Here is a 26,759-nt window from a genome sequence, read left to right as displayed (position 1 = left end):
TTCTCCTCTGTGCTGCTGTCAGTTGTCTCTTTCATTATTATGAATTCACAACTAATATTCATGAGCTGTACAGCCCTGTTAGTTTATTCCACCAATGAGATCTGTGGGGTTTCTAAGACGCCCCTACATATATCAGAGGAGGGCTGGGAGGAGCTCTGATACAGCAGCTCCTTCTACACAGACCAGACAGAGCTGAGGACACACAACAAAAGGTAAGTTATACAACATAGTGTTTTACATAAAGAGGTTCTAAATGTCAGTATGTGTTGAAGAGAGGCCACTGAGCTCTGCTGGTATCAATAAATGTCAACAATGCAAAGAAGTGGTTATTATTACTGATAGACCGTGTCCACATATTTTTGATCATCTTGACTTGTGTCACAGTTGTACTGCATAATATTTCAACAGTTTTATAGAGCACAGTACTATGACAGTATGTGGTGTATTATAGCTTGTAGTCATAAAAAGTCTGTGTGGCATGCAGTCAGAGTGGAGGAAGCCTCCTCAGATGAGAAGCCAAATGTCTTGAAATTCAAGTGCGTCTGGTTTCCTTTGTTTAAAAACACAAATAAATGTGTTTATTTGTTTAAGTCACTCGATCACAATGAAAAACTCTTTCACTTTCATTTTCCTGTCACCACACCCATGTCTACAGAGAGAAGGCAGAGCTGAGCAAACACCAACACAAGTTGTTTAAGTTTCGTTTTCCATCCTCTGCGCATCCATCATCTTTGTCCTGCAGTGCTGCGTCATGGGGGCTGGAGCCTATCCCAGCTATCTACAGGTGAGAATAAATCAACGCTGCAAGCATTGAGTGGCCCCTCACACCCCTTGCAGTCCGCGAGGGGGGCACTTCTCTTTTTTTCTCTATTGATCTCTTCTCCTTGGTTCTCCTCTCCAGAGAAGTACAGCAACATAGATATGTACAAAAGATAGATGCCACTAGGTGGCGGTAAGACTGTAACTTGCATGCTCATTACTGTAAAGCAGGGGTGTCCAAACTACGGCCCGCGGCGGATTTTCTATGGCCCGCGGCTTCTATCTTAAAATGTGTAATTCTTGGCCCGCCAGCCAAACATATCATACAATCATAAATCATACAAAATCAACAGGCAATTCTTATTTTTGTTTTTAACTCATTGTGTAACGTTTGCATCACGATTCTCTGAGCAGAACATCTTCTCCCTCTCAGTCTGCATCGTGGTGCGTCACGCGGTGCTGCAGGGCTTGGTTGTTGGTTCCATCTACGCAGAGGGCTCCGAAGGTGCAAACACCGGTTCAGCACTTCGACACAATTCACCACGAGACTAAACATGCCTCTGCAGACAACCTGCTATCAGAGAGCGTCTGTACTGTAAAAGTGAAGTTCTCCAAAACTACGGAGCCCCTCTGTAAAAAAATAAATTGTGGCCACGAATTATTTATAACGTGCGCACAAAATATTGTCATTATTAGTTGCAGTATAGTAGCCCTATTAGAATTCATGGACTGGGGGCATGGGAGCGGGCTCCCGCCAGAGAGCAGTCTCCCCGTGCAGCAATGAGCGTCCCTCTGGGGAACGTGTCGGAGTACTGGGGGGCTCCAGGAGCGCAGGGGAGTGGAGCGGAGCGTCCCTCTCCCTGTGCATCGTGACGCTCCCTGCGGGCAGGAGCGGGCAGCAGGGAGCGATGCTAGAGCCGTTAGAGAAGTTGAAGCGACATGATGGAGAGAGAGAGGGACGCTCGTTGCTCCCTGCTGCACGGGGAGGCTGCGTCCTGGCCGGCAGCCTGCTCGGGCCTTTTTACCAGCGGCTGGATAAAAGCAACTCTCCAGAAATGCGAACATTTGTAAATCATGACTGTCTGTGATAAACTATGATGTGTTACTGGAGCAGCAATGAGCAGTCCGTCTTTGCTTGTTGTTCTCTGATGTTAAACACTTCTCTCAAAAAGACTCCGTCATTCAGTACGCATCTGTCGTAAGTCACGTCATCACGTTTTTACGTCTCGTTGCCATGCACTGCAAACCTGTGTAAACATTAAATTACAGACCCTTTGAGATCAGCACTAAATGACTCCCACCTGGTCTACCTGACATTTTACTGATGTCTGCTGCTCCTAAACCAGACCTGCCACATATGATCAGATCTCACCTTCACAGTAGAGTCAATAACTTGCCTGTTGCTCTGTTATCACAACCACACAGTTTCTGAAAGTTTTAAATTTATGCTGTATATTCAGATAACATTTTCTGATCTGTTCATCCGAATGCTAAGATGTTATTTTGTTTGCTGTGTAAGATGTAATATATTACAAAACAGCATACACAGTTTTTATTGTTTAAAATAATGACATCGGGGACTGCTGGCCCTCGGAGAGTTTCGCATTGTCGAATCTTGCCCTCCCCGAAAAAAGTTTGGACACCCCTGCTGTAAAGGCTCATCCACACTGGATGAAGTAAGCAACTTCCTCTGTGATGGCAAAACCACTAAGAAAATGAGGAAGCAGTCCTCAATAACAAACTGTTAATTAATAATTTACATCTCAGACAAACAAAGGGCTTTGCAGGCTGCAGAGCAGAGTTATGACAACACTACAATAAAATAAAAATAAACAAAAAGGCAGCAGGGCATGTCTAGATGTTGTTAATAAAACTCCTAAAAGTCTGTAAGTTTCCTTTACAACTCTGCAGGCAGGAATGCTCCACTGTACAAAGACATATACATTCACATAGATTCAGAATAAATCTCAATGGAATTAAAAGGAAACTTCACTCACAGGACTGCAGAGGGTAAACATGACTCAGTATGGAGCATGACAGGTATTTAAACACCAGCTGGATATTCCAGTTTGTAGCTGGCTCATAAAGTGGAGGACAGACAGTAAGATGTAATGACGGCTCTTTGTGAATAACAAGCGCCAACAAGACAGAAATCAAATACCCTGTTAAGCCTCATTTGTATATAATGCTAAGTGTAATACATACACTCCACTTTGTGAAAATACTGATAGTTTTTTAACCAAATATTGTGTTTATTAAATGTTTTTCTGATTTCTGTTACATGATCTTCAGCCCAGTTCAAAGAGAGCACATCTGACACCAAGGTAAATTGAAGATTCTTTCTCCTATATCCATCATCATTATCTTACTAACAGATCTATATTCTACAGTAATTCTTCCCAGTGCTGCTACAGAGAATTCTCCACAGAACTGAACGTTTGCCTGAATTTTCATGTGGAATTTCCATTGACCTTTTTTTCACTTAAGTACTTTGCATGTGGTGATCTAATTACTGTGCTCTAATTTTAAATTAACAGAAATGTGATGTTGATCTTCAGCTGGTTTCAGGTGCCTAATTACGTAACTAAGAGTTACATAAAATCTCCTTTTTTCAGGTGGATTCTGAATAACCTCAACAGAGAGAAAGAAATAGAATAGAATAGAATAGAATAGAATAGAATAGAATAGAATAGAATAGAATATACTTTATTAATCCCTTTGGGAAGGTCCCTCAGAGAAATTCGAGAAGGAGAAAACACACAAGAGTAGAGACTGATATGATGGCAGCTGGAAGCAATGACAAAGGTAACAAGATAACTGATGATATTTGAGATTTCAAGCTGTGATGGTGGAACAAGAACTCAACACTTTAACCTGCTGATGTTCTTTTGTTCGTTGCAGTGAAGCCTGAGCTCACACTTGTGTTACTTGGTGACACCAGTACCATCGATGTTGGATCCAAAAACCTCTTAGTTGACCATAAAGACCAAACAAGCAGATTTTCATCCAAGCTGTATGAATTGTGTGGTCGACACATCTCAGTCATTAACATGTTTGGTTTACCAAACATTGACCAAATCCCATTAAATGAACCAGTTCATGCCTTTCTCCTACTGATATCAAATGGTCTGCACAACCGTCAGTACAGATCAGGAGTGCAGTGGTTAGAAAAGGCTGCTGGGAAAGAATGTCTTTCTTATATGATGACAGTTGTGACTCATGAGTCTGAATCAAAATTTGAAACTGTGCTGACAGACCTGAAAGGTCACAGCACCTTTACTGAAAAAAGATACCACACATGTACAAGAAGTATGATGGATGAAGCAGAGATAATAACTCTGTTAGAAAAAATAGACGTCATGGTCGCTGAAAACAATCCCAGCTGCTACAGACTGATGTGTGATGAGAATGAAGAGCAGCAGGAAGACCTGGACCACAAATCCCACAAAGAGAAAAGTGCCGAGACAGGTGGGTCTTTACTATGAATTTTAATTATTTATATTTTAAAAAAAGTCAAACTGAATTTTATTTTTACCTTTTTCAATTACAAAAAAGTAACGTAAGGTCATTAAATGCTTTTTCCATCATCCTATAACTATCAAGTGTCAGAATGCTCAGGGGTCTCTTTTGGTAGGTCATGGACCCAATTAAATCTAAGAGCACTCCTCAAATCATTTTTTTCTAGAGATATTTAATAAGTTGGTAGCCAGTTTTTAATCACAATGTTTCTTGATCAAATGGTCGCTTGATACATCCATATTTAATTAGTTATTGCTGCCTAAAAAAAGAGGAAATGTGGCAGTATGGCCAACATGGCAGCAGCCTGATGGGACATTTTGAACTCACTTATGTACAGTGGGGGTGTAAGTGGGGCAGCAGGGGCTCAGTGGTATAGCAGGGTTGTCCAATAACCGGAATGTTATTGTTGTGTCACTGTGTGTCCTTGGGCTGTGTGGCGCGCCTTGCTAGTCATTGTATGACACTGCTTGGCCGCAGCCTTAAACAATTTCCCTCTGTTCAGACTCGGGTCCATAGCAGTAGTGTAAGATTTTGTCCACATTACATGAAGTATATGGGTAGTACTGCAGAAAATACAGGGAGTTCCTTTGTAATGGCGAATACTCAACTTTGAGGCCACGCCCCCGCCACACGGTAATACTTTTGAAAGAGTTTTGGAATGCGTCTATTCCCTATGGTGTCCTGAGTGGACACAGTGAATTTCAGCTCAACTGGATGAAGTATGTGAGGCGTGAAAAGTTTTGAAGCAGGGACACAAATAAGCAAAAAATGGCCACATAAGTCAAAATGGCGGACTTCCTGTTGGGTTTGGAGGGGGGGTCCAAGAGACTTTTTTGTGCGTCTTGGGGTGATACATATGTGTGCCAATTTTCATAATCCTGTGTCAAACCGACCAGAGGGGCTACGCGTTGGGGGCGCTATAGAGCCATTTTCCTATGTGCATTTTAAAAGTCAGCAAATTTCAAAATTTTTCGGGCGAATGAATTTTTCTACCAAGTTTGGTGAGGTTTGGGGCATGTTAAGGCCCCCAAAAATGTGATCAAAGGGGGGGGGGGGGGGGGGATAATAATCCTAAGGGTTTCATTAGCTCTTGCACCATTCGGTGCTCGGGCCCTAAAAATAACCAGGTCATCCATCAAACTAAACAGAGCAGACAAACACAGCAAATGCTGAAAGAACCTTTAGACAGTTAAGTAACAATTTTAACATTGAAATTAAAGAAATGTATTAAATCCAGTCATTCTGGCATCAGGGGGTCTTTTTGGAACGATCTTTAGCAAACACAAAATGTAAGAAAAAAAACATGCAGTGAATTCACACTGACCTGCTTTTTCTGACATGATCCTGCAGGAGAAGAGATGGTGGCTGAAGCCAAGCTAAAGGTACTTTTAATTTGATCCTCACTAACTGTTAGATTCTTTTGTGATCATCTGAATGGTGCCGTCTTCGCCTCATCAGTATTAAAAACCCTTACCTTTTGATCAGTGTGATTCAATGAAAGAACCTGGAGGTGCTGAAGACTCCGAGAAGACTGATGACAGCACAGGAGGGGAACCTGAAACCAGGTCTGAACCATCTGAAGCCAAAGAGAAAGGTAACAGCTTCATGAATACTGTAATGGTACAATTACATGTAGCCCAACCAAAAGATATTCCAACAATATGTTAGATATCACTTTCACATGAACACAACAGACTGTCTGAAAACACAATGCCTGCTGCCATGGCTGTCACCAGCTCAGAGACACAGAGATCCATCAAATCCAACTACTTTGGATAGAAGGGGGTAAAATTGTGTCATCTGGATGCATCAAATTTAGGAAAGAAAATTATAAAAAAAAAATAATGTAGATGTTTAGCTAGTTCAGTTATATTCTGTGGCCTTACTGTGTGTTTCTTAGATTGTTCTGCTGCAGAAGAGGTGGAAAATAAATCTGAGATCAAGGAACAGGTAAGAATGTGTCAAATACATCAAGGACTTTTTTTCTAAAACACTCTACTCTTGGGAGGTAGACCAGATCAGACTTTTAGGCTTCTGTGTGAACTGTCTCAGTATCAAAAGCTACAAAAAGCTATATTAATTGGTACTTAATATTTATAATATCATTAGTAATTTAATGAATGACTGATCCTGAGTGCTTGGTGTTGACCTAAATAGCATTTTCTGAGCCTAACAATTACTGAAAACATTCAACACAAACTCTCTGAACAGGTGAAGTTAACTTAATATAACGTTACCTTTTGTTCAGCGTGATTCAATGAAGGAACCTGGAAGTGATGAAAACTCAGAGAAGACTGACGACAGCACAGGAGGACAATCTGAAACCACATCTGAACGATGTGAAGCCAAAGACAAAGGTAACAGCTTAGTTATTGCTGCTTAAAAAACAGGAAGTGTGGCAGTATGGCCATCATGGCAGCAGCCTGATGGGACATTTTGAACTCACTTATCTACAATGGTGGAAAGTAACTAAGTATTTATACATTGTTAGAATCAGAATCAGAATCATGTTTATTGCCATGTAAGTGAAGGGGGTTCACATTACTAGGAATTTGCCTTAGTGATTGGTGCATACAAAGAACATATAACAATTAACATGCAATAAGATAAAAACTAAGATAAAATTAAGTAAATAAACTAAAGTAAGGCTAAATTTACATGACAGACATGGCGTAACAGACATACAATGAACAGAACATAAAATACTGTGCAGATGAAATGGTAAACATAGACCCTTATATGATCGAATGGAACAGTGTAATAATGTAATAATGTAACAGGTACCACATGGATCGGTGAGGTGGTAATAGTGTGCAAGTAGTGCAAGATGGTGTAAACAGTGCAAATAGTCGTCATTGTGCAGTGACTATACTAAAGTGACCTTCTGAAGACAGTGCAGAGCAGTGCATTAATTACAGTTTAACAGTCCAACAGCAGAGGGGAAGAAGCTGTTCTTGTGGCGTGAGGTTCTGGTCCGAATGGACCGTAACCTCCTGCCTGAGGGGAGTGGCTCAAAGAGTCCGTGTCCAGGGTGAGAAGGGTCAGCTGTGATCCGACCTGCACGCCTCAGAGTCCTGGAGACGTACAGGTCCTCGATAGATGGCAGGCTGCAGCCGATCACCTTCTCAGCAGAGCGCACAACACGCTGCAGTCTGTGCCTGTCCCTGGCAGTGGCCCCAGCATACCACACTGTGATGGAGGAGGTGAGGATGGACTCAATGATGGCAGTGTAGAACTGAACCATCATCCTGGCTGGCACCTTGAGTTTCCTCAGCTGCCGCAGGAAGTACATCCTCTGCTGGGCCTTTTTGATGAGGGAGCTGATGGTGAGCTCCCACTTGAGGTCCTGGGTGATGGTGGTACCCAGGAAGCGGAAAGAGTCCACTGTGGAGATGGGGGTGTCTGTCAGGGTGAGGGGGGGTGATGGAGCTGGCACTTTCCGAAAGTCTACTGTCATCTCCACTGTCTTCTGGGCATTCAGCTCCAGGTTGTTGTCAGCACACCAGGACACCAGACGGTCCACCTCCATCCTGTAGGCAGACTCATCCCCGTCTGAGATGAGTCCAATGAGGGTGGTGTCGTCAGCAAACTTAATCAGCTTGACAGACTGGTGGCTGGAGGTGCAGCAGTTGGTGTACAGGGAGAAGAGCAGAGGGGAAAGTACACAGCCTTGGGGGGTACCGGTGCTGATGGTCCTTGTTACTGTACTTAAGTAGATTTATATGTATTTATACATTACTTAAGTAAAAATAATAGTGCATACTTTATACTTTTACTCCATTACATGTTGCAGCTGTTACCTGTACTTTCTACTCCACTACATTTCTACAGTGTCTGTAGTTACTTGTTCCATGTGATGAACACAGTGCTGGACTGATGTGAGGTCAGACTCTGCATGGAGGTGGTGTCACGCTGCCAGCTGTGTTTCTATAATGAGCCTCAGTCATGATGCCGGTGCTCCAGCTCAGTTAGCTTTGTTAGCTACTGTCTGCTAACACAGGTCCATGCATTAATCACAACATTAATCTAAAGCAGGAATACTTTCACAGCAAAAAATGGTGAATGCATGTTTTTTATTAGCAGCCTCTCTGTTCACTTGATGCCCACAGCCTGCCTCATGACACACAGACTTCTGAATCAGAATCAGAAATACTTTAATAATCCCAGAAGGGAAACTGCTAATCCATAGCTGGTTCTGGGTACTGAAAATGTAAATTGACTGCACATTGTCAATTTACATTTTAAGATGATTTATCTGATTATTTTAACCTGATCAGATATCCTTTGCAATGAAAACAATATATTTTTTTTTGGTGCATGAGTACTTTTAATACTTTAAGTACATTTAAAAGTAAGTACTTAGAACTTTTACTTAAGTAGGATTGTTGATGTAGCACTTTTACCTTTACTTGAGTAAATATTTTGGTGGGTAATTGTACTTTTACTTAAGTACTGAGCTTCAGTACTTCCTCCACCCCTGCTTAAGTACAATGGGGGTGTAACCAGGTCATCCATCAAACTAAACAGAGCAGACAAACACAGCAAATGCTGAAAGAGCCTTTAGACAGTTAAGTAACAATTTTAACATTGAAATTAAAGAAATGTATTAAATCCAGTCATTCCGGCATCAAGGGGGTCTTTTTGGAACGATCTTTAGCAAACACAAAATGTAAGAAGAAAAAACATGCAGTGAATTCACACTGACCTGCTTTTTCTGACATGATCCTGCAGGAGAAGAGATGGTGGCTGAAGCCAAGCTAAAGGTATGACTTTTAATTTGATAATCACTAACTGTTGATCTTTGTTCTTTTGTGGTCATCTGAATGGTGCTGTCTTGGCCTCATGAGTATTAAAAACCCTTACCTTTTGATCAGTGCGATTCAATGAATGAACCTGGAGGTGCTGAAGACTCAGAGAAGACTGAGGACAGCACAGGAGGGGAACTTGAAACCAGGTCTGAACCATCTGAAGCCAAAGAGAAAGGTAACAGCTTCATGAATACTGTAATGGTACACTTACATGTAGCCCAGCCAAACGATATTCCAACAATATGTTAGATATCACTTTCACATGAACACAACAGACTGTCTGAAAACATAATGCCTGCTGCCAGGGCTGTCACCAGCTCAGAGACACAGAGATCCATCAAATCCAACTACCTTGGACAGAAGGGGGTAAAATTGTGTTATCTGGATGCATCAAATTTAGGAAAGAAAATTATATAAAACAAAATAATGTAGCTGTTTCGCTAGTTCAGTTATATTCTGTGGCCTTACTGTGTGTTTCTTAGATTGTGCTGCTGCAGAAGAGATGGAAAATAAATCTGAGATCAAGGAACAGGTAAGAATGTGTCAAATACTTGAAGGGTTTTTTTCTAAAACACTCTACTCTTGGGAGGTAGACCAGATCAGACTTTTAGGCTTCTGTGTGAACTGTCTCAGTATCAAAGTCTACAAAAAGCTATATTAATTGGTACTTAACAGTTTTTAAAATCATCAGTAATTTAATGAATGACTGATCCTGAGTGCTTGGTGTTGACCTAAATAGCATTTTCTGAGCCTAACAATTACTGAAAACATTCAACACAAACTCTCTGAACAGGTGAAGTTAACTTAATATAATGTTACCTTTTGTTCAGCGTGATTCAATGAAGGAACCTGGAAGTGATGAAAACTCAGAGAAGACTGACGACAGCACAGGAGGACAATCTGAAACCACATCTGAACCATGTGAAGCCAAAGACAAAGGTAACAGCTTAGTTATTGCTGCCTAAAAAAAAGGAAGTGTGGCAGTATGGCCATCATTGCAGCAGCCTGATGGGACATTTTGAACTCACTTATGTACAATGGTGGAAAGTAACTAAGTATTTATACTTTGTTACTGTACTTAAGTACATTTTTATGTATTTCTGCTTTACTTAAGTAAAAATAATAGTGCATACTTTATACTTTTACTCCATTCCATGTTGCAGCTGTTACCTGTACTTTCTACTCCACTACATTTCTACAGTGTCTGTAGTTACTTGTTCCATGTGATGAACACAGTGCTGGACTGATGTGAGGTCAGACTCTGCATGGAGGTGGTGTCACGCTGCCAGCTGTGTTTCTATAATGAGCCTCAGTCATGATGCCGGTGCTCCAGCTCAGTTAGCTTTGTTAGCTACTGTCTGCTAACACAGGTCCATGCATTAATCACAACATTAATCTAAAGCAGGAATACTTTCACAGCAAAAAATGGTGAATGCATGTTTTTTATTAGCAGCCTCTCTGCACTGAAAAAACGGACTCTAAAATTTACTAAATTACCTGTAACATTTTCTACTTAATAATATTAAAATCAAGAGAATACTAGAATTTCTTAATTAAAAACATAAATATATACTCATTTTTATCATGTAACAATCGAACTGTATGAAAAGAGTAAGTTTTATTATGTATTTGAGCATAGTATTTAACTAATTTGTATTCACTGCACATATACTATAAGTATTGAGTAATGTTTAATCCAGAAGTGTAGGTAGCAGTTTGAATCGGAGCATGCTCAGTTGAACGACATTGTAACGGACACACACAATGGTTGTGGTGGAGGAGCTGCGCGGCTGGATATACTCATGTTCAATGTAAGTATTTCTGTTTTACAGTTGTGACTGTAGAATACGTATGTACTGTGCTTATTGTGCAAAATAATCTGGTCAGATCAACCAGAGGCATTTTGGCAGCGACAGTTCTCATGAGTTTAAAACATATGCAGCCTAGTTTGACAACTAGCTAGGTGCACACGGTGAACCTTAATATTTCTTTTTAATGTGTGGCAACCGAGCCACGTCGCACCGCTGCGACAGCGAGTGTGGTACAGGCCGTGTTGTGGACGTTATGTGCGGTCACTGGGAGGCTCCCAAGGTCTGACTAGCCCCGTCCACACTGAGACTGCACAGTAAAACATGTCAGGGAGAAGTATGAAGATTAGTACTGCAGATTAAAACGAAGGAGCGAACGTGTTAAAAAACTACTACTGTCAGTTATTGCCTTTGACAATAACGTGTCGCCCCCCCCCCCCCCCCCCCCCCCCCCCCCCCACCCCACCCCATGCGCACCAGCTCTGTTGACGTGATGAAGTATCACTTGAATGTTAACACAAGCTAGCTGCTAGCCTGCAGCCTCCCCAAGCCTCACTGGAGCAGCTGTACAGACGCACACTTTGCAAGCAAGAGGCATCACTTGGCCCTGGGTCTGTTACTGTTTAGCTGTTCTACATGTACGTTAAGGCACGTTTGCAACAATAGCTGTAGTCATATTGTTTTCAGTATTAAGCCTTTTGCACTGTTTGAAATAAAGGAATTTGGTCTTATAAATAGTATTAAAAATGATTAATTTATTTTTAAACTTGTAATTATTGACAGAACTACTTTAATCTGTAATCTGTGTTTGTGTCAACAGAGAGCTGGATAGCACCCTCTTGTAAAAACATTGTCATTCAGGTAGGTGGAAATCGGCTTAATGCAACATAAAGTGTTTGTAATATTGTTAAAACACACATGTGGTGTTTGTTCATTCACAGGGTGATGTCTTTTCTAACACAAGCCCAGGCAGTGGACAGCTGAGGTCTTGGGACAGACTTGGGACAGGCTAAGCTGGATCCATACTCCGCGAGACAAAGACATTTTTCCCCCCTGCAGACGTTACGCCCACAAAATGATGTCATTTTTTGTCTCTGACCGCCCGCTGATCCGCACTCCTGTGCACAGGGTCCGGGCCGAACTTTGTCTTTCAAGGCTGTGCGGCAACCATGCTGTGATTGGTCGGAATTTATTGTGGGCGTGATGAAAGTGGAGAAGCGCAAGAGCCTCTCCAGGTATATAGGTAGGTGTGTAAACAGCACTGATTCAACAGATTTAGATAAGACCATACCGGTTTTGCATGATGAGCAATAAAAGAAAGAAAGAAAGGCAAGTCAGGGTGATTTGTCACCAATAACTCCAGACAGCCATTCACACATACCAGATGGTGACTGTTATTACCATTCTATATACTCCTACATACCCGGGCATAATAGGCTCGTTAACAATGTCTGTATATCTTTGCTATTGTTACTTTTAATGTCGCATCTTCACAGCTCATCACCGGACAGTTTGAAGTATCGCAGGCACATTGGAACACAGTAGATGTGCAAATGTGGTCATAAAGGCACAAACACTGAATCTTTGCTATTGTTACTTTTAATGTCGCATTTTCACAACTCATCGCCGGACATCTCACGCTGTTGCAGGCACCCTCTCTGTATAATGCCCTCTTGCCATGGCACAAGTCCTTGTGGTGTGTTAAAAACTCAGTAAAGTCTTTCCTTATAGTTTAGTGGGCGGGCCGTATGAGGAGTTCTGCACACACGCGTCTCGCGGAGTATGGTACCTCAGTGCGGAAAAGACCTTTTTTTTGTATCTCTTACCACCCGTGGAGCTCGTTCTCCGCTCTTTGTCTCGCGGAGTATGGATCCAGCTTGGTTTCTGGTGTCTGCAGTGGTCTTACTGGTCTTTGCAAATGTATGCTCTTCTCTTCACATTTGACAGTTCATGGCATATAAATTATGGTTTAATATTGACACAAACATCTGTTCACAGCCCCAGAGGATTGAGATGAGACATGACTCTGCTCTCTGGGACCTCAGACTGTACCTTGGTGTAAAAGAAGAGGAACTTTTTAAAGATTGCCTGGTAAGTAACGTGTTTAATGTTCCCAAACTGTCAGGCATGATTGTCAAATGGTGTTTTATTTTGCAAGTACAATCTTAGTTACGGTAAATAGAAATCTACTAATCTCATCACTGTCCAGTTGTTTGCAACTTTTCCCTAAATCTTTGTAATAGCTGTATTAACATTTTTCCACACGTATCTTTTGTAATGTGCAAGAGATCTGCATCCTTGTTCCACACACCCTCCAATGATGTTGTGTATCAAGATGTTCTATTTGTATAGGGCCAGCTGATTGGAAAATAATTTTGTTTTGTTTAGTGTGATCTAATCTTTATTTAATGATGCATGGATGGTTCCTGTCTGAAGAACAATAAGTTCTATTTTTAAATGTATGCATTTTAATTTGTGTTGTACATTGTACAATGTAATTGTACATTGTACATTGTAATTGTTGCAGGTGGGCTGCTGGGTGGAAGACATGGAACACATCCTGAAGATCTTCATGTACCATGAAGTGGAAGCAGAGGATCCAGTGGAAGCCTCCATCCTTCTTGAAGGCAGGGGTGTAGTGGCATGTGTGCTCCTCATTGGGACTTATTTAAGCACTTAAGTTTGACTACACTCAACCACTCCCCTACACATTTGAAGTCTTGCAGAACTGTCTTTAAAAGCAAGGTACTAATAGACTTATGTATTGTTACTGTTGTCAATCAGATATGTCTCATGTCATACACACCATTTCATATTTTATGCTGAGGTCAAAACCAGTGACAATTTCTTATTTTTGGTAACTTTATGTTATTACAAGGAAACTGAAACATCAGCAGCCTCCAGTACCATTGTCCTTTTTCTATGACCGGTCTAAATCAGTGGGTAAATGTTTTATAAATTGATATAAGTCATGCCACTGTGGCCACTGTTACAATTATGGATGCTTAGATCAAATTGTTCAACACAAAAGTTCCAATAAAAAAAAAAAAGGTATTTGGCCGTGTTTGTGTGTTGTGATTTGTCATTTACATTTATCAAATTCATGCATCATTTTTTAATTACAGTGAGTAGAATTTGTTGTAAATAATTAATAAAATAGGGAGAAAGAAATAAATTCTACTTAGTTCTTTCATAACTAAAAGGTAAAATTTACTTAATGTTTTAATCACATTAATTAAATAAATAATACTCTTTACTTAATTTTTTAAATAAAAATAACATATCAACTTAAATGCATTTAAGTAACATTTACTTAATATATTCACAAAAGTAGGTTCTAAACTTACCAGTATTGAGTAAACTGTACTTAAATCTACAAAGTAAGTCTTACTTATTATTGCAGCATTAAAATTTACTTAAAAAATATTCGTGCAAATTGTTACAGAAATTTTTTTAAGTAAATCTTACAAGTCATTTCTTTCAGTGTGTTCACTTGATGCCCACAGCCTGCCTCATGACACACAGACTTCTGAATCAGAATCAGAAATACTTTAATAATCCCAGAAGGGAAACTGCTTATCCATAGCTGGTTCTGGGTACTGAAAATGTAAATTGACTGTTTTTTATTAGCAGCCTCTCTGTTCACTGTAATGAGTTTGAGCCATGGTTACTTAAAAAAATTATGGCAACAAAGTGACACGTAATATAATTGAGTAGATTTTAATTGTGTAAAAATTGATTAAAATATGCTGAACTGCTCAGTTAAATGGAAAAAAATTGAGTTGACATTAATTAAAAACAATGCTTAAAATGTGTTAGATTTACTCATAACATGTGAAATCATGAGTTAATACAATTCAAGTATATCTAGTTGGTACAAATCAGTCTTGTGGCAAAAATCAGTTAATTTTGACAAGAATCTCAGCAAATTCAATTACAGCCAATGACAGCCTCCCTTGTCATGTTGATGCTCTGATTTTGAGGAGCCTGAAACAACAAAAATATATATTTTTGATTACCACTCACTAAACATTGTTATTTCTTAATATTCCAAATCAATGCTGTTCTTGTGCAAGCTGGTCAAATAGGTTCAAATGATTATACAGTCCTATTGTCACTATTACGAAGTTACTTACAAAATGCTGACTTTTAAGAAAAAAAGACACATCAGATACCTTCATTGATTTTTGTGTAAGGGATATCAGAGTTTCATCTAACAAGTTGTACTTTTTTCAAGTACCTTATATCATTGTTAAACAACTGAATCAAGTTAATAAGGATACTTGCTGAATCCCCAGGAAGTCAGAGGTCCTAATCAACCATCAACTAACCTTTTCAACCTCAGCTCTGGAGCCTGCCTTGCAAATTTCATATTAAAGTAGTTTTTAAACAACAAATAACTTAAAATATTAACTAGAAATAACCTTAAAATATTAACAAACAAGCACACTGAATAATACCTTGAGGGAGAGCAGCCTGCAACGTCAGCCCAACATTTCCACCCTTGAAATGGAAGAGAGCCAGGAAGCTGGGAGTGTATTCATCTAGCTTTGAGACGAACTTTGGTTCCAGGAGCACCTTGGTGATGCTGTGAAACTTGTCCTGAAGCTGAAAGACAACAAAATGAAAATAACGCATTAAGACCAAAATAATACAAGTAGACTTACATTTTTAAAAGGAAAACATTTTGATCTGTCTTTTTAGTATGACCATTACTGAAGCCCATTTGGCCTTACACTTTCAAGCACCATTGAACATGAATCCTGTTAAACTGTATAACCTCAAAATTAATCTGAATATCACATCATCAGGGAAAGGTTGACAGTCTATATATTAATCAATCCAGTTTTCATTTATTTATTTTAACAAACGCGTAAAAATAAAACCTGTAGGATTAATGTTGCGACTGTATTCGAGCCATAAGCACTGCAACACAAACTGAGGTGAAGTTAGAGCGAGCTGACCGAGCCGAGGAGCGAACCGGTGTGGACATGCATGCTGTTAACCTGCGCAGACAAACGGGTTCAGTTTGTTGACATTGGCATAAACCTGTTTCCCTTCTTCCACTTCTCCCACATACACAACAAATGCGAACAAGCACATGACACATACTAAAGTGGAGCATCTTATGCATAACACAAGCATCACACTCCTTAATGTGGATTTCACTCCTGCTCCAATCCCTCTCAAACATTGTAGGTACACACACACGTAACGTAGTTACACTGTGTAGTTCGGTCCAAACAAGACACAGAAAAACTTATTCATGCACTTATTTTCAGTAGGCTATTGTAACGGCGTCCTCACAGGTCTTAGCAAAAACTCAGGCAGCTGCAGCTGGTCCAAAATGCTGCTGCTAGAGTTCTGAGTAACACCAGGAAAATGGACCACATCACACCGGTCATCAAATCACTGCACTGGCTTCCTGTGAGTCAAAGGATACATTTCAAAACTTTACTCCTAGTCTACAAAGCACTGAATGGTCTTGGACCAAAATACATCCTGGACTAGGGGTGGGCGATATTGCAAAAATTTTATATCACGATTCTTTAATGATAAAATCACGATCGCGATTTTATCACGATTTGTTTTTACATTGACACTAATTTGCATGTTTCTGTGTAAATGACGTCAGGTAGCCTACTCTGTCACCTCTCAAAAACTATCAGTAGATTTTAAAGGTAAACAACAACTCTGATAACGTGCACTCAGTATTAGTTTTCAATAAACATGAAAATTTAAATAACAATTACAGAACAAAATAAAGTTTTATTTCAAATAGGTTAAAACAAAGACTAATGTAGTTCTGTAAAGTATTATTCAACAGTCATTTAAACAGACTGAAGTGTGCCTCCTAAGCGTTGACGTCGCTAGCCCTATTTTATTTTATTTAAAATAATCCAAAGCCCCCCTATAATTTGGGGCTTGATTATTTCGGAGTTGACCCGTCGTATACGATATGAGAGCATATGTCTTACAAAGTCGCTCATATATCAGGAAAGTGACGTTCTGTTTCTTTCCTCGAAAAGAGGACACTTCAGGCATGTCTGTGTGATAGACTGGCTGTATTATTCTACGGGCAAGTTAGTGTCCAATCGGACCATCGAGCGATATCACAACGGGCTCAAATATCCAATTGTAGAGCCTTGTGCCTCTGACGTGGTGTATCAAAGATGTCTTCTGAAGACAAGAGAAGTATCTCCACTAACTAGCTGAGTCCTCTACACATCTGAAAAGCGGGTCTGAACGCAATAATAGACGCGTAGCGGACTGTTATCTCAGCCAGAAGGTGCATTGTTCTGCATACCCCTGTTATACACTGTTATTCACTGTTATTTCTTACTGGAAACTTTTATTTGACTTATTAGCGGTGCTATGTTTTGTTACGCTAACCCGGAAGTTACGCTCACAGTAAACAGCGCTTCTTTCATGTAGCGCAGCTTCATTTTTCAACTTTTGCCACACAAACATTGCAGGGACAAAAGAGACATTTACAGCGCGACTGTTTCTGAAAGAATAAGAAAAGATTATAGACTGAGATGCTGTTTCAGAGTCACTGGCAGAAGTTTTTTCCACAGATGAACAGCTGGATTGGTGGTTGATAGGTGCAATGTTCACACAGCACACTATACAGTAAATTACTTGTTCTTTTGATGCACTATGTACAGTTTTCTACAAACCACTTCTACCTCCACTCATCTGTGCAGTAATTGTTAATCTGTAAACTCTTTTTTGATTGTATTGCATAATATCGGTAGTTTATTTTATTATGTGTATAGCTTTTCTTATCTTTTGCTTGCTGTAACTGTGCTGTTGCAAAAACGCAATTTGCCCATGGGAAATTACCTGGAGCATCTGGAACCATCTGAAAAATAATATATATAATGACAATAAGAAATGAAGTAATCATAATGTGTAAATATGTATTTTGTTATACTTATTTGTGTTTCTTACGCAAATTCCAATTCCTGCGTTATTGTTTTGGTGACGTCATTAGCTGTTGCCTCTGTATCTGACGTACACACGCGGCCCTCCCACTGCACGCACGTGCGCACACGCGCGCACACACACACAGCTGAGGACAGAAACAGCAGCGAACCTGAATATAACGAGCTGGTAATGTTCAGAGAGGTGGGCGCGTACGTGCTCGTAGCATTATAATGCGTTCGTTTACACGCAGCCCTTCCACTGCGACACACGTCGGGCGCAAACACACACAGACACAGTCTTAGAAGACGCGCCGCCGCTGCCGGCAGAAACAGTGCCGAACATAAAGGTGGAGTTCGTTTTAGGGACCAGTTCCTCCGTTTCTTTTCGTTTTCAGCCGTAGCTTCCTAACAGAGAGGCTGTCATTGGTTGGTCAGGTTCACATTAGGGGCATTGAGAGTTGGACGAGTGAAAAAAACTCATGCGTCCAGTTAACTTAGTCACTTTTAGCCCCACCCCTGCAAACAACAGAAAATGCAGGACTCAGGAATGCTGTGAGCAATGTCAGGTTATATATATTTTGAATACAACAGATCAAATCCAAATACAAATGATAAACAGTCTGAGTCAAAATTAAGTCTCAAACTAAGGGAGAGTCCAACAAAAATACAACAATAAAAAAAAATCAGCAGTCTCTTGTCAATAGAATCCAAACTAAGGTTCTTATGAAGGGGGGTCAGGGAGGTCCCAGAGGTGAGGGGAGATCCGGCTGCCACACAAAGTTTGTCCCACATGTCATGGAAAGCCACCACCACTCTTGCACATCCACTGCATTTACTTTTTGTTGCCAAAGAGCACTCAGGTTATCACACCCACTTTCCTGTGCCTTTGAGCCTCGCTGTGGAGGTAATATTGTGGAGTTGGTGCTGGTTTGGCCTCCTCTTTTCATGCTGTTTTCAGGCTTCTTTCTCCCAATGCGCTCTGCTCCCAGCCTCTCCTGCTGCTGCCACACACACACACACACACACACACACACACACACACACACACACACACACACACACACACACACACACGCACCCAGGTCCTAATTATCCCTGCTCCTCAGCCTCTCTCTCCTTGACCACACCCCCCACCAACTCAAAAGGAGCAGTGCTGCTACAAAATCATAAATGCTTGTATATGGCAAAATATAAGGTCATTAAATACATTTTCCATCATCTGTCAAGTGGCAGAATGCTTGGACCATAGAGTGTGTATAAACATAGGCAATATGACAGCTTTATAAAACGTAGGTCATGCACCAAAATAAATCAAATAAATGTTCAATTGGTGATTTTTGTGATACATTCATATTTAATTAGTTATTTTGAACCACTTAGGGCTGTAGTATTGTACTGGAGACATTCCAACAAATAGAGAATATAGGATGTCTAATATATTAGATATGACCTTGTGTAACTAGATTTGTTGTCATTGTATTATCATATTCATTATTCAGAAAAAGAAAAAGGTCTAAAAAATCTAGAGGAAAGAAGGAGAAAGTTAAAAGCCCCATGAAGAAATAAAACAGAAAAGAGGTTGTCAATTAACACACTGACAAACACACAGTAAAAAGGTTGAGTACACCAACTAAAGACAGGCCATTACAGATTTGATATTTATCATCCCATCTTGTGATGTTTTATGTATTGTTTGACAGGATTAAAACACAATTAAAGGTGTCAAGACTTTTTTTTATCTCATTATTATTGTCATCTGATTGACTATTGATTCATTGCAGGATCCTTGGATAGGCATGTGAGCGGGCACAAAGAAAAGGTCAGAAAGACTTTTACTCTAATTTATCTTAAGCACATAATACAATGAAATTATAAACTAAATTATTATATTACTTCTAGCAGTCAGCGAATGTTTCTGAAGAGAACAGAGAGACAGGCCGTCAAAGAGAAATGGAAACTCTGCTCAGCAAACTTCATCTTCAAGAACAATATCAACAGAAGAAGATGTCACCAGCAGACTTTCTTAAAATTACTCCACCTATGAAACAGAGTCATGACACATCTGAGAAGGACCTAGCTCACACTTTTCTTCACAGGTTAATGAGGTTAGACTACAGAGCCAGATATATTCCTGTAAGAAGAGAAAGTCCTGATGCAGGTATCTCACAGTCTGATTCAGAGTCTGACAGTGATGACACAGATGTTGTTGATGCTCTTTATAGCACTACTGAAGCCTCTGATAATTCTGAACAGAATGATGTGCATCCACTGGATGTTCAAATGGCAGTATTTCACCGCTCAGACAGCTTCCTGAAGCAGCAGATGATCACAAAGCTCTCACAGTGTCAGTACGCCTTACCTCTCCTTGTTCCTGACCCACTCACAAAGGAACTCACATGTCCTCTGTGGACATTCAGACAGATCATGAAAACATGGAAGATAAGAAGAATCCAAGACGATCCAAAATCTGTCAGCATGAAGAGCATGCCCATCTGCAAAGCTCAGACACCCATGGTGTCATTTCTCCGTCTGGGTTCACTGTCTCTGTCTAAATCTCAGCTCATGAACTCCTTGATCAACGACCGTCACAGCACCTTCTTCCACAGAAACTGCCCAGGTAGCACAAAAACTCATCATCTGATGGATGGAGTGGCAGAGATCGCCTGGTACTGCCCTGCTGGAAAACCTGATGATTCCTTCACTGACTGCACTGCCTTCTGTAATCTTCATGGAGATGCTCTGCTGAGTGAAAAACAGCGAGAAATACTGACTGAAAAATCTTCAGTTAATGTTGTTCTTGTACCAACTCTGGAAAAAAGCCACAAAAGTGCTGCAGTCATCACAGAACTTTTAAAATCCACAACGCCACTCATCATTCTGAGTGCTGGTGATGACTGTGATACAAAGAAGGTCAAAACAGGAAAATACAAAATGGGTTTGAGAGAAAGAACCCAACCAGATATATCTGGAAAACTGAAAGGAATTCTTAGAAAGATTTTGTCTGGACCACATTCATCCTTCCAGCTTGAATCTATGACAGACGTCTCTGGAATCAGAGTGGATGAAGATGACTCAGTCTGCCAAAAAGGGAAACAGGCTGCAAAGAAAATATCAAACTTGCTTCAAGGGATGGATATTTCAAAGATCAAAGACAGATTTCTCCCCTGTCAAGGCCAACTGTGGCACGAGTGGAGCAGAATAAAGAAAGAACTGCATCACCTGAGAGGAAACATTGAGAAGGAAAAAAGTCAGAAGCGACAACAACTGGAAGAAATCCGACAAGAACAACGCACTGCTTCCTGTAGTGAACTGATGAAGTCATTCACTGAAAGTCTCTTGTCTTTGTCATCAGAGGAGAAAGAGTACTTCCTGAAATGGACTCAGATCTTCATAGATGATCTAGCCACAGATGATCTCTCTTCAATTCTACAAAGCTATGATGTAACCTGGTCTGAGGTCTTGGATCTGAAGAACAAACATGACAAATCTGATGAGTTCACGAATAAACAAAATGAACTTGAAGAAATATCTAAAAAACTGCAGTCGGCCACCTTTGGCTTGGAGCACATCTTTAGAGAAATGGGACAGAACTTTGAAGCCCATAAATCTGAGGGGAGACAAACAACCAGCAGACAATCTGACTGGTCTAAATACCCTGAGCTGGCTGCAGATCTGATGATATCAGGACACATGATGGAGCTGATGGATGGTGATGCAGGCCACGTTCCTTTAAAATGGATCTCTAGTCTTTTAGATGAAGTCATCAAGAAACTGGGAGACCAGAGAGTTTTTGTGTTGTCAGTTTTGGGTGTACAAAGCAGTGGAAAGTCAACAATGCTGAACGCCATGTTTGGTCTGCAGTTTGCAGTGAGTGCTGGCAGGTGCACCAGAGGGGCCTTCATGCAGCTGGTCAAAGTCTCAGAAGAAATCCAGGAAGACTTCAGGTTTGACTACATTCTAGTGGTGGACACTGAAGGGCTGCGTGCTCTGGAGTTGGCAGGTAACACCACTCTTCACCACGACAATGAACTGGCAACATTTGTTGTTGGTCTGGGACACTTGACACTGGTCAACATCTTTGGTGAGAATCCAGCTGAGATGCAGGATGTTCTGCAGGTTATCGTTCAAGCTTTCATGAGGATGAAGAAAGTGAAACTTTCTCCAAGTTGTGTGTTTGTTCACCAGAATGTGACAGATATCACAGCTGCAGAGAAAAACATGGAGGGAAAGAGACGCCTGCAGGAAAAACTGGACCAGATGGCTAAACTCGCAGCCAAAGAGGAGGCCTGTGATGCAGAGTGCTTCAGTGACGTCATTAAATTTGATGTGCAAACAGATGTGAAATACTTTGCTCAGTTATGGGAGGGAAGTCCACCAATGGCACCTCCAAATCCAGGTTACAGTGAGAGTGTCCAAGAACTGAAGAACATCATCCTGTCTAAGGCTTCACAGTCTGATGGAATCCCTCTCACATTTCAAAAGCAAAATCCAGGACCTGTGGAACGCCCTGATGAATGAACACTTTGTTTTCAGCTTCAAAAACACACTGGAAATTGTAACATACAGAAAACTGGAGGTCCAGTATGGAAACTGGACCTGGACCCTGAGGAGCCACATGCTGACTGTTGAAAACCAGCTTCATACCAGCATTGAAAATGGAAAACATGAGAGGGTTAATCTCAGTGACCTTCATCAAGAAATGAGAGAAACATATGAAAACATCAAAACAGACATGACAAAGTACTTTGAGGAGAACAGTGACAAAGAAATCTTGGTTCAGTGGCGAGGCCGATTTGAAACCAAAATTAAGGAGTTTCATGAAGAACTGGTGAAAGAAGTGAAAAGAAAACTGGATGAAGTTATTGAGCAGAAAAATGCTTGTAAAAAGATGGATGAGAAGAAGACCGAGTTTGAGAACAAACTGCTGCAAAAAAGCAAAGAGCTCGCTCACCAGTTAAAAGACAAAGCAACAGATGAAGAGGAGCTGAAAAAGCAGTTTGACTCTGTTTGGAGTCAATGGGTCACTGAACTAACTGGAAATATGAAACCCATCAGAGACATCAACTTGGAAGAAGACCAGATGTTGATCCTTCAAGAGCTTGGTATAGAATGGCCTCTCGTGAATAAATCCAAAACAAGTGGTAGATACACAAAGATATCAGAGGTTGGAGATTACTCTGGTTACATAATCCACAAAAAACACACAAATGTGTTCAAAGCTGGAATCGACAAACTAGTAGAAACAGTGACTGGCAGATCTTTACATTTTGAGGACCAAGAACAGATCCGATCTCTCATAAATGATGTGGAACAACAATGCATTGATGATATTAAGTCCAAGCCTGTAGCAACAAGAGGCTACAGTCCAACTTACTTACAGGAAGTGGCCAAAAATGTTCAAAAGAAAGTGACAGAGTTTGAATCAGAGAGGAAATACACATTCAAAAAGGAGTTTAGAGTTGATCTCATCCTGTATGTTTTTGACAGAGCAGAGAGTTTCCTCTCACTTTCTCACATGACATACAAAAAGAACAATGATTCTCGCACTTACTTGAACAGCAAGAAAACAGAATATTACAACGTCTTCAGAAGCTTCTGCAAAGGAAACTCCTCTGCTGTCGTGTTTGGAGAAATGATCTGTGAGAAACTCAGAGTTTCCACCATTGAAGCTGTCTGTAACAAGACTGCAATCGATGTCGCTAAAGAGATGAAGTGCAGATTCCCAGCATTCAATGGGAACAGGTTGGACTTGGAGAAACATGTGTTGAAGTCACTCGCAGAGAAAGAGGATTTTAAAGCCTTTATCTCCTACATCCACCATCCAAAGAATTATGTGGAGACCTTCATAAAAGAAGAGGTGGAGAAATACATCCTCAGAGAAATCAAAGGTAAAGTTCTGGATATACTCAAGAAGAATGTTGGTGTCATCAGTGAACTCATCAGAACAGCTTTATTTACTGCAACAGTCAAAACCCAGAAAGGAGGCACAGACATGTGGGTGGAAGAATTTTCCACTTCACTGAAAGAAAAGCTGACTCTTGGTACCATCAGTTGTCAGAACTTCAGAGACTTAGAAAAGTTTGACTTCCTTAAAGAGGAGATAGAGAAAGGTCTTAAACCCATCATGGAGGAGGTGAGCCGCCTCTCACTGACTAAACTGAAGGATTTCAGGCAGAGTCCTGATCAAATCCTCATTGATCAGCTGTGTGACTGCTGCTGGGAAACATGTCCATTCTGTGCAGCTGTTTGCACCAACACCCTGAAAGATCACAGCCCTGACAAACACAGTGTCCCCTTTCATCGATCTGGTTCAGTCAGAGGTTGTCACTACAGACGGACAGATATAATGTGGGTAGAGTTCTGCACAACAAATGTGCAAGTGATAGAAGTTTTTACCTGAGCATGATTCAGAACACACAGTTCCTTATAAAGAGTACACAAAGCTGGACCGAGGTATGAAAACTGGAGAATTACCCCTGATGAGTCTAAACTGAAATACTGGACGTGGTTTGTGTGTCGATTCCAAACAGAACTGGAAGAACACTATGGCTACAAATTTAAGAGCTATGGTGAAATTCCCAGTGAGTGGAGAACACACACAAAAGAAGAAGCTATTCAAAGTCTGGATGAAATGTACAAACTGTGAGTGAACCAGCACAGTTATAACTGATCATGTGATTGTTCACACGGACAAACCACAGTTGATCAGGCTGACATCAGGAAAACATGTTATTTAATTAACACTTTAAGTCAAAAGAACCAGAATGTAGTGAGTGTAAATGTAACAATGCTATATAGGGAATATTATTACACACTTGCACAGATGTTGACTATATGACTAAGGCATGCCGATTGGACCGTGCATGGGAGACAATTACAATCTCACAGTATGACAGAGAGGAACCACGACTCAGCTGTAATTATGGAACATAGTTGATACAGCATCAACTGTGAACAACTGGAGAGTCAGCGCCACACGGAATGTGATCTAAACAAAAACGGGAAGTACTCCGTCTCCATGGTACTTGAATGCATCACATGTAATGTTGAGTTCCAGCCATTAAATGTAATGTAATGTTTTTTTCAATTATATATCCTTAAAAAAGTTTTATGACTAATTGCAAGGCCACTGTTTTGATTGACAATATGGAAATTGACTCCTATCTTGTACTCCTTCATTAAAAGAAGAGCTCTCCTTTCATCTGTGGATTCTACAATTTATTTTATCAGATCTAAGTGAGGCAAACAGAACTACAAGCTACCAGATTTATTCAAGTTCTCCAATAAGCTCCATAATTATCTGTATTTTCTTACATTTTGTTAACGTAATGAGATTAATGAACTTATAGCAACTCATCATCTTTAAATAATTGCATTAATAAAACATTGACCACACCACTGTGGTTGCTTTCTAAACTAATCCTGTGCATGATGTCTGAATGTAGGAAAGATTTATTTACCAAACAGTTTAACTGATTTAAAATGATTTTGTTTGGTATATTGTGTCTGCATTTTAGTCTGAGACATGATGAACATAAACTGATATCTGACATAGTATAATGTGTAGTTTTATTGTAATGGCCTCATTTTAATCTTCTGCTGTTCTGATATCTAGACTTACTGTTATGTTATTCTGCTTCACTGTCTAGTGATCTACTTTTGGGAATAAACGTGTATTCATGCTCATGATTCAAAAAATGTCTGTATGAATTTATATATTCATGAATTCAAGATTCAAGATTCAAGAAGTTTATTGTCAAATGCACAGCACTTTACAGTTACACTGAGCAATGAAATTCTTACTTTGCGAGTTCCCTTCATATGACTTTATACACAACTAAATTAAGATAAAAAAAAAAAAAAAAAAAAAAAAAAAAAAAAAAATAAACAGTAGACTTAGGCATAAGAATAAAAAAAAATACGAATAAACAATAGGAAAAAAAAAAAAAAATAAAATAGAGTAAGCAAAATGTGCAGTTCTATGTACAGAATGTGCAGTTCTAAAACCAAAAATATAACAAAGGGTCACACGTGGCGTGGCAAAAAACTCAATAAGGTAAACAAGATTCTTAGCATGGATTCTAGAGCTCGAGTTCAAAAATACAGAGCATAGCGAGGCATAGTCACCAGGAGATTCCCTTTGTCAAGGCTGGCAGGACACAAACACATTCCCAAACGACGAGACGAACTAGCACCGAGTGCAGGGGGGACTAAATACAAAGGGATCAGGGTGGACAATTGGACACAGGTGGGACACATGAGGGAGGAGCAAGTAATCACCAGGAGGAGGAGGGAGAACACAAGGAGGGGGAAGTCAAGACACCTGAAACGAGAGGAGAGTCAGTGAACAACAAAACAGGAAATGCCAAAATAAAACAGGAAATAACACAAGTAAAACCAAAACACAAAACAAAAGCCCTGGCTCAAACCTGAAACCCTGACACTAACAATAATTACAAATAGAAAACAGCAGGAACCAGTAAGAGCACTGCACATGATTCAAAGAAACAAAAAAAGGGAAACAAAAGAGTTAGCAAGAAGCTGCTAACAGAGCCACTTGGCTTGCACAGGGTGGAATCCAGACCACAAGGGTTGGTTCATGTACAATCACACAATGGTTAACAACCAACACACCTCACACTTACAAAAGCAGTTCTAGTTCCTAAAGTGGGGAGCATGGTAGACACAGCATGTCACCACAACAGTCTCCCACAGAGTGACGCCACCACAGCTCTTTTGAAGGGAGACTCCCGCTGACACCGTCCTGCCACAGGTGTATGTAAGCAGGAAGTCAGGTCATCAAACAGCCAACCACAGTGTAGCTCTCCCACAGCTGCATTTACCTGACAGTATAATGGAACATGACTGGTCCACCATCAGTACAGATCTCCTTCCCAACTTAATCATTAACTGAAATTATACAGGACTATAAACAG

The 26,759-nt window shown here is 40.3% G+C and overlaps 1 pseudogene; it reads left to right on the top strand.

Annotated features, from left to right (window-relative positions):
• Positions 1 to 101: 101 nt before the first annotated feature.
• Positions 102 to 24,541, top strand: LOC114439827 (interferon-induced very large GTPase 1-like; annotated as a pseudogene).
• The last annotated feature ends 2,218 nt before the right edge of the window (positions 24,542 to 26,759 follow it).

Source organism: Parambassis ranga, chromosome 8 (assembly GCF_900634625.1).
Source record: "Parambassis ranga chromosome 8, fParRan2.1, whole genome shotgun sequence".
NCBI classification, from domain to species: Eukaryota; Metazoa; Chordata; class Actinopteri; family Ambassidae; genus Parambassis; species Parambassis ranga.
This window is presented reverse-complemented; position numbering and strand designations above follow the sequence as displayed.